The 9,521-nt window shown below is 47.0% G+C and overlaps 1 long non-coding RNA gene across 1 annotated transcript; it reads left to right on the top strand.

Annotated features, from left to right (window-relative positions):
• Window positions 1–498: 498 nt before the first annotated feature.
• Window positions 499–8,975, top strand: LOC116600831. The gene is made up of 3 exons (XR_004289830.1): window positions 499–634; window positions 773–991; window positions 8,856–8,975. It is a non-coding gene; the product is annotated as an uncharacterized LOC116600831 (long non-coding RNA).
• Window positions 8,976–9,521: the final 546 nt, after the last annotated feature.

Raw genomic sequence — 9,521 nt, forward strand, 5'->3', positions numbered from 1 at the left:
TCATAAATAATCATGCAGATTATTCTCGATCACAGCAAGGCTTCTCTCATTAGGTTTGGCCTGATAATTTAGGGGCTGCAGTCAGACTGTTCAATAGCCACACAGGTTGCCTTGGGCTTGCTTTGCAAACCTGGAGCTGGGCGGTATCAGTGACTCTACTGAGTAGGAGTCGCAACTGGACTTTGAAAAGTATGATTTTCTTTCCTATCTTGAGGCTTGGGACCCACCCACCACATTTAAGCTGGAGAACCCGTAACTTTGGTAAATTCTTCTCATCTCGAGGTCCTCAATGGTTTCGACGCCTTGGCCTGCCCTGATGTGAGAGCTTCATTACCCCGGGGAGCCTGGGGCCCCATCAACCAGGCAGCAGGCCAGTCTTCCTAGGAGAACTTGGTGGGTGCTGGCTCACGTATAAAGCCAGATTCTTGGCGGAGGGTCTGGGTATAGAAAAGGATTCTAGGTATACTGATGTGATAATTCTTTCAGATTGTGCAGGAAAATGTGATATGCCTCGAAATCTTCCAGTTTTCAAAACTCAAGGGGCGCATTCAGCTTCAAGCAGCTCCTGTTTTCTCCTTTGTCTGCAATAATCCCCGAGGCGAGGAAACACTGAGGGTCCAGACACCTGTTTACTGTAAGTGGGTGGCATTTACATAAATTACATGGTACTGTAAGTCACGTCTTGGGTGGAGGGGAAGGGGGACAAATCCAGTTAGTGTTGTACTGACCCAGCTGTTGCTCACACGAGACATTCTGTGTCATTGCTCTTCAGAGAGCCAGAGGAAGCACTAGGAACCCCAACGAAGTCTGGGATCAAGCCCCCATGTTGCTGAGTGCTTCCAGATGGCAATAGAAAGAGCAATGAAAAAGGAGTGTTCAAATGAGAGATCTGAGAACTGAGAATTGGAAGAGACAAGGCAAAGGTCTTCCACCATTTTCTAGCAACTTTGCACCCACCATGGAGAGAAGTCAGCATGACATTTGCAACCTGGTGTGTAGTAGGAAAAAAAATAATTTGCCATCAGAGGGTCTGTGGTTGGAATTCCCTCTGTACATTTATTTTCTTTATCCCAGCTGCACATGTACCCACCTTGCTCTGGAACTGGGTTTCAGAGAGAGGTGATAATTTTCAGTGTATTCTCAGCTCTTTACCAGTCAAATTATTATCATTTTAGCCTGAAAAGGGTTTCCCTTCTCACTGTGCCAGCAACTCTCAGAAATGGATTTTGCTGGAAGCCATCTATTTTCATCACTCTGATTGCTTTATTTATGTTGCAAATCACTGATTTGGTGTTTGGGAAATAGCCATGTTTGGGCAGCAATGCTTTTACTTAATGGATTGATGGGTTTCAAACTGATTTATAAACTGTATTTTTTTTTTTAAGATCCTTAGAGTTCCAAGTCGTTCAGGATAGCGATATATACAGGATAGTAATAAACAGTGACCTCTTTTATCATTTACTTCAACTCTTGGTGTCAAATTGAAACTGAAGACCATATTTAACTGATGGTCCCTCAGGAACTTCTAGGTTCTTGCCTTAATAACCCAGCTGGATAAACCAGTCTTCTCTCTAGATCAAAATCTGAACACCTTCTTCCCTGAATACCTGATCTTCTTGAATGGGATGCAGTGAGATAGAAATCAAAGTTGAGTGCTGATTTTGGTTCTGCCCTGACTTAGCTATAAACACCACATCCAGACCTTCTGTGGCTCCGTTACTTACCAATGGATAAAGAAGTCTGATTTGATGATGACTTTATAAACGTTCTTGTTTTCTGTTGTTTTATCTTAAGCCATAGAAATTTTCAAATGAAATTTTACTTGGAATTGTACTATGTGAAACAGTGTATTGGTTTTCTAGGGCTGTGTAACAGATCACCCTGAAACTTAGTGGCTTAAAGCAACAGTAATAACTTTATTATTGAGAGAATTTGGAGGCAAATTGGCTAAGTGGTTCTGCTTTGGTTTACTGAAATCTTGACTGGGGCAGCAAGATACAAGGATTCCACTCCTAACGGGCCTTACTCCTGCCCCTGGTGGGGTGAGCTGGCTGCTGGCCAAGGGCCTTAGTTTTTGTTTTTGTTTATCCCCCCAAACAGGAACATCTCCACAGGGCTGTTGGAGTGTTTCCACAGCATGGCAGGTACATGCCCCCGAAGACTGTGTCAGCCTTACTACCTTCTTCCAAACTTCCCCGAGATACAACTGGTCTCCCTGCCTCGCAGGCAGCAAGCTTGCAGGCCCACCCCCAGCAGGCTGAGGTGGGGGCCACGGGTTGGGGATGGGCAGCTGGGCTCCTTGTTGGGATCTCCCACATGTTTGCTGTTTTGTTTCAGGAAAGCCCTCAGCCCCTGTTAGATTCTTCGGAGACATTTGCAAATATTTCTCTTCCTTGACATCCTATCATGGGCCTCCTGTTTCCCTTTCTAGTTGACTTCCCACAAGAGCCTATTGTGGGGAAGGGCTCTAGTTGACTTTCCTCTCAGATCAAATGGAAACTGCCATCTGCTGAGCACAGGCTCTGTCCCAAGCAGGCCCTACTCACAGTCTCCTCCCCTCCCTTCTTTAGGACTTTCCTGTAAGTGCAGGGCTGCCATCCTTGTCTTGCTGAGGAGGAAATGGGCCGCTGCTTCTTGCAGATGCCAGGGGCAGGCTTTGAATCCAAGGCTGTCTCGTCCTTCCACTCTAGCTTCTGCCTCAGACCCAGGGCACGGCGAGGGGGGGTTGGGGGGGTACAAGAATGCCTAGCTCCGAGGGCCCCCAACAGACCAGGTTCAACCACTCGCCACTGACAAAATCCAAAGGCAGAGAAATGAGTAGCAGTGAAACAAGAAAGGAATTTATTTCAATAAAGCCACACCAGGAACACAGGGCCTAACATCCCAGAGACTGTCTCCAAGGTGCCTGGTGCCTTCCAGTTTCTAGAAGGAAAGGGTGGGGCAAGGCGGGTGGCTGCCTGCAGGTGGGCAGTGAAGGTCCAATCGATCATTGTCTTGGAGTCGGTCATGGGTGAGTTGGGCTGCAGCAGGCTCAGGGCTGTCTGTGCTGCTTGAGAGGGTAGTTTTGGTTCCCATGGCGGGGGTGGGGGGGGGGGGCGTGCTTTATCCTCAGAGTCTCAGAGCCAAGATAACAAACTAGAAAGTTAGAGGTCAAAATGGAGGCAAAGTCCTCTTCACGTCCTGCACCTTGGAAGATGACATTCAGAGGGGGGACTAGGTTGGTGTTCGCTGGGAGAAGTGGGATGTGAACACACAGGAGGGACTCTGTGACAGCTGTGTTTCTTCCCTCTGGCTTCTGTCACCGTGCATTGGAAAGAGGCAGGGAGGGAGGAGTGTCTGTTTGGATGGAGGGTGTCCCAAGGTGGTCAGACCCTCGCCACTGCCCTCTTGCCCTCGACGGCAGAGAAAAACTACACAGTTTCACTTCCAGGCATAGGATGTAAGGCTCTCCCTGCCTGGCCAGCAAGGCCTTTGGGGGGAACATGGTCTTGCCGCTTGAGGGTTAATAAGTCCCCATGTTTTTCTCCCTCCAGGGGGCTGCTCTGCAGACATTTTCATTAGTATGCAAGGCCTGGTCCCATTAAGTATTGATGTCAGGAGCATTTATTTTTACTGTTGTTGTCTGAGGAGGGAAAAGGTTAGGTCCTTGCAGAGTCCATTCATATGCATGATTTCCCCCAGCGCCCCCCCAGCCCCCCCCCACCACAGAGTGGGGGCAACTCACCCTGTGGTTCTCCCACCTCAGCTCTCCAAGGTCTTCAGCAGGGAGGAAAGTGGAAGCAGGCCCATCCCAGGAGGATTTTCCCTGCCCATGCTCAGAGGCACACAGACACACAGGCACACAGGCACATGAGCTCCCAGGTGACCTGCGGTGAGGTGGGGTCTCTCCCTCCTGGAGGATTCTTTAAGGGACTTGGTTGGAGGAGGCCCAGGCTCTGCTTGTCCTGGGTCCTGGCTCTCCTAGTGCAGGGACAGAGCACCGAGTGGGAGGCCACCAGCCACTTTCCGAAAGTCAGGCTGAGCCGGCGCCACCTGGAAGACTCAAGTCTTCCCAAATCCTGACTTCCTCCATACTTCTTGAGAATTTTCGATGCACGTGCTTCTCCTGGTTATCGCTTGCTGTGATTTTCTACTTCTGCTGATTTCTGGATCCCATTTGGGGTCTTGTGGCCATTGCCTTCTCTCTGCCTTGCCTATCCGCCCCAAACATCGGACCCGGCTTCCTCTCTCTGCTTCCCTCAGCACTACTCACTCACACTGGGTGAAATCTTGGCTACTAAAGACTTGCGGGTGACCACAAGTCGGTTGGGGGACCCTTGACCAGCAGAGCAGGTCAGTTAATGCCAGATACTGGGCAGCCCTGTTCTTCAAAGTCCCTTCAGCCACATCTGTCCCCTCTCCCTTGCCTCTTACTGTCTTGCTGAGTTTCCAATCAGCTCGTCCAGTTTCTCTGGTTCTGTTCCCTTCCCTTCCTTCCACTGGGCCTCTCTCAGAAGCTCAAAGTCCTTCCAGCTTTACATGCAGAACAGTTTCATTCTTCAGTCGTGCCCTAGTTTGGTCTCGAGTATGTACTGAGGGTAATCTTTCCACAGTGAAAATAAATTTTAAAATATATAAGTAAATATTTAAATCCATGTTCTCCCTGAGACCTCCCCATGCTAATATTAAACTAATAATCATTACTTTAGCTCTTGCTGCTTTAAGAAGGGTTTGAAGGCAGAGGAGGAGCCACAGGACAGAAGGTTGTGCCCCAAGGTAGTTAAACATCTGGCTTCCTGCCCAGGAGAAGCACAGGCCTGGGTCCGCCCTTTACGACTAACAGAGATCACTTCACTTCTGACACTTCTGGCCACCACACCTGGGAGGTTCCCCCACAGCAACCAATTCTCTGCGACACCTGCTGGGTGTCCTACAATTCAATTTCATCCTGAGACTAAGTGGAGTTAGTGCTGACCCCACAGGCTAAAGAGCTCAGTCCCACGAGGCAGCCCTCATTTCAGGCGGGAGTAGCACGCAAGGAGTGGCTCCCAGGTTACCCGCAATTCCTGTCTAACTTTCCTACATATTGGAAGTTCCCAGGATCCCCTTCTGGGATTCCATCATTTGCCAGAGCAGCTCACAAAACTCAGGGAAACATGTGTGCTAGTTTGTTATAGAATAAAAGATATGATGAAAGATACAGATGAACAGCCAGTTACGTAGGTGGAGGTCTGAAAGAGTCCTGAGAATGGGGGGGTGGCATTAAAGTTCCAAGCTTCTAATCATGGCTTGTGATAACACATCTTTCTGGTGACCAGCACCCTCATCCAGGAGCCCACCACAAGTCACTTCATTAGAATGAAAGATGCTCCTATCACCCGGGAAATTCTGAGCATTGTGTTGGGGATGGGGGTCAAAGACTAAATATTAAAACAAAAGATTTCCCTAGCACCCCTATTTATAAGGGCTTTAGGAGTCTGTGTCAGGAACCAAGGCAGAGACTAATACATATATCTCTTATTATGTCACACTTCTCCATACAGAGAGACCCAAATTTGCATCTTGGCTCCACTACTTGCTGTGTGACCTTGGGCAAGTTACTTAATCTTCTGAGCCTCAACTTCCTCAGCTATAACAGGAGATATTAATAATAACCACCTTGTAGGGTTCCCATGAAGATTAAAAGGGGAAAGACACATAAATCCTACTGACTGCTATTTAATGAACACTCAATATGTAACTCTATTATACGAATCAATGTGTGAAGCTGAATGGACAATGAGATTTTGCCAAAAGAAGTTATAATAATACCATTAGCATATGCCATTACAAATCTCAGACGCTTTCCATGCATTAGCTCACTGAATCCACACAGTGACTGTCCAAAGGAGAGATGGTTATCTGCCTCTCTGAAGATGTAAAAATTCAAGTAGTTTCCTAAATACCACACAGTGGGGAAGCAGGTGGATTCGGACTGTGAAGTGGTGTTTATCAGCTTAAGGTTGGCTAAAGCCGGATGGGATTGGGGAAGAAGGAGATCTGTCCTGTCTGACTGATAAAGCCACAGCCAGCCTGGTCCCAGGGAGCTCTGGAGCACGTATGACGCAGCAGGGTTGTTTCTGGGCAACAGATACTTTTTAGCAGAGCAATATTGAACCAATGTTACCCAGGATGGAGGTCAGTATTAAGAGAGTTGTATCAGTTAGGTACTGTATTCTCTAAGTATTGGAGATCACTCTTACCCACCCACCCCCAAGTCAAATTAGAGTCTGGATTTTTCTCTCCCATGAAAGAGACCTGAAGATCAGGAGTATCTGTTTCTATGCTCTACTCCACAACTGAATCAAGATACTTTCCTCCTTCCGAGCTCCTGATCTCCAGCCTCAGAATCCCTTCAGGTTCTAAAATGGTTGCTGAAGCTCCAGCCATTGCACCCATGTTTCAGAAAGGAAGTAAAGGTAGAACAGAGGGGTTAAAAAAAAAGGTGTGTCCCCGACAGTCCCCCCCCCACTTTTTTAAAAGATTTTATTTGACAGACAGGATTCTCAAGCAGGCAGAGAAGCAGGCGGCGGGGGGGAAGCCGATGCGGGGCTTGATCCCAGGACCCTGAGATCATGACCTGGGGCGAAGGCAGAGGCTTAACCCACTGAGCCACCCAGGTGCTCCCCCTACAGTCCCTCTTAAGGAGATTTCTCAGGACTACCACCAGACAGTTCCTAAAAACATGAAACATACAATTATCATATGATCAAGCAATTCCACCTCTAGGTATATACCCAAAAGAACAGAAAGCAGGGACTTGAAGAGATATTTGTGCACCACTGTCCATAAGACCATATTCACAATGATTAAAAGGTGGAGTTAGTACAGACCCCATGAGGTAAGGGCTCAGTCCCACAAGACTGACCCCACCCCAGATGACAGCTGAAGTCCCGGAAGGCCAGCTGTAGTTCTCACAGGCTGCATATCATGAGTTCCCACCTCCTTTTCAGACTCAATCATTTGCTAGAACTAACGTTTTCTTACGTTTATCGTTTACTGGTTTCCGATAGTGAATACAACCCAGGAACAACCAAATGAGAGAGATGCATAAAGCAAGGTGTGGGGTTTCCATGTGCTCTCTGGGCCTCCCAGCACCTTGAGATGATTACCAGGATGGAAGCTCTTGGAATCTCCTTGTTCAAGAGTTTTTATGGAGCTCAGTCTCCACCCACTTCCCGTTCTTGGAGGTGGGGCTGGAGCTAAGAGTCCCTGATCACTTGGTCCTGCAGCTCACTCTATCCTCAGACCATCTAGGGACCCGCCTAAGTCCCTGTGTTCACAGGAACTCAGGTGTGACCCAGAGAGGCTCATTATGAACAACAAAGGTCACTCCTATCACTCAGAAAACTTCAGAGATTTCAGGAGCTCTGTTCCAGGAAGGACCACATACATGTTTTATTGTACCACACATAGTGTGTCCTGGTAGGGGATTGTCTGGTGTCACTTCTCTGTCGCTGAATAACTTTCTTTTGCTTGCCTGAGATTTTAAAAGGGTAGCACGGTTCTGACGCTAAAGAGAATGGATTCTGGAACCTGACAGCCCGGGTTTGAATCAGACTCCACCAGCATCTGTAGGGGTAGGGGGTAAGTAATAGGCTCTTCCTGGTTGGGGTAGATTAGGCAGTCCGTGGGGACACAGTCCCACCCATAAGGTGTGCAAAAGGTGGGGGCAAATTAGGGAAAGAGCCTGTAAGGGCCTATTTAGCCAGAGCGATCCCATCCAGTTAAACAGTGATTTTGTTGTTTATGCAGTAAAACTTAAACTGACCGTGCCCCCACCCCCACCCCCCGAGGGGAACTTACTTAAAAGCAAGTCTGGGAAACCAGTCCCAGGTAACAGAGCCCAAATACAAGGGCAGGTCAGGCCAGGTGGAGACATCCAATCAGTGGGGCATGCATACTGTCTCCCTAGCTACCAAGGACTGTGGGCCCGCCTTTTGTGCACCTTTTGGGTGCCAATTCTGACCAAGGTGATAGGCTAGTTCAAGTATCTACTATGGGGTAAATTGTAATTCAATTGGCCACCTGTGTGTGACCTAGCATGACTGTTTAGCTTTCTCTGTGTGTTACAATCTCATTGGCCACCTGTGCGTGGCCAGGCCCAACCACATGGCCTTTGCCCTTTAAAAGTTAGTCTGTAAGGCAGGGAGGGGTCACCCTCTCTGTAAGAGGCAGCCCCGACCAGTCGGTTTGGTTCTCCATACCTGGCGGAAAATAAAGCTCTGCTTGACCTTCGCTTTGTATCAGTCTCGTTCCTTTGACCACGGACCTAACAAGCTTTTTGCATTTCATTTGCTCTTTAAGGCAGCCAGAATTTAGTGTTCAAACGTGTGTATCTCTCTTTCTCAAAATATTTGCAATAGTATCTCAAATGTGTATATTTGGTGTGACACCAACCAAATAACATTTCCCTTCCTTGATTCTGCATGTTCATAAACAGCACTCTTTGAAGCAGAATGACATCATACGAATTCTTCTGTATATGAAAATTGTAAAAAAAAATTTAAAAAAGGGGAAAAAAAGGAAAAAGAAAGGAAACAAAGCATAAAGCTGTTATTTATATTCTGTTGTTTCATGCTCGTGACTGGTGGGTATACATAGAGACCGAGGACATATTGCTTCTATACAAAAAATTTTATATTATCAACCATGAGCTTTATAATTGCCTACCTTGTAGGTCCTCCCTCTGTGGAAGGACGGCCATGTCAGTGTGATGTGGAAGAGGATATAGTAATTTATTAAGTGATAATTTAATAATCTATTTAACAACTATCCTTGTAGCTATTTCATGGTACTATCAATAAAGATACCTTTATTTTTCTTTTCCTTTTAAGTGATCTCTACACCCAACGTGGGCCTTGAACCATAAGCCTGAGATCGAGATGCCGCTTGACCAACTGAGACAACTAGGCACCTCAGTAAAGATCCCTGTAACTACCTCAAAAGAAAAAACAAACAAACAAAAAAGCCCCAGGTACTTTACATACATGGTCTTATTTAACCTTTGCCACGAGTGGAGGGAGAAGGTCTCCCCAGCATAAGGACGGCACAGAGGCACAGAGAAGTTAAGTTACTTACTCCGGATCTCACAGCAGGCAAGCAGGAGAACTGAGATCGAAATGCAGGCCAATCTGATGGTCAAGCCCCATGTTCAGGCTACTCTACCACACGATTCCTGATTCTTCCAGGCCTTGTCCTGCCTTCCTTGCCCTCACTCCGCCTTTGTGGCTTCTCTCAACCTCCTTGATGATGACTTGGGTTTTATTTTTGACATGGGATGAGTATGAGGGACAGATGGAGAAGCATTGTGGGTAGACAATGCTTGGAAACCCGGCTTTGATTTGTATTTTTCAGAGGAAACTGCGTATTAATTATATTTCCTATAGGTTCAACAACTTATAGGCAGAAGAAAAACAATTAAGATCCGATAGTTCAAAGAAAAGAGAATATGCAGAATTTTCCCATCGTCCAATTAATGCATCGCACACATACATGTGACA

The sequence above is a fragment of the Mustela erminea genome, chromosome 1, assembly GCF_009829155.1.
Source record: "Mustela erminea isolate mMusErm1 chromosome 1, mMusErm1.Pri, whole genome shotgun sequence".
NCBI lineage: Eukaryota > Metazoa > Chordata > Mammalia > Carnivora > Mustelidae > Mustela > Mustela erminea.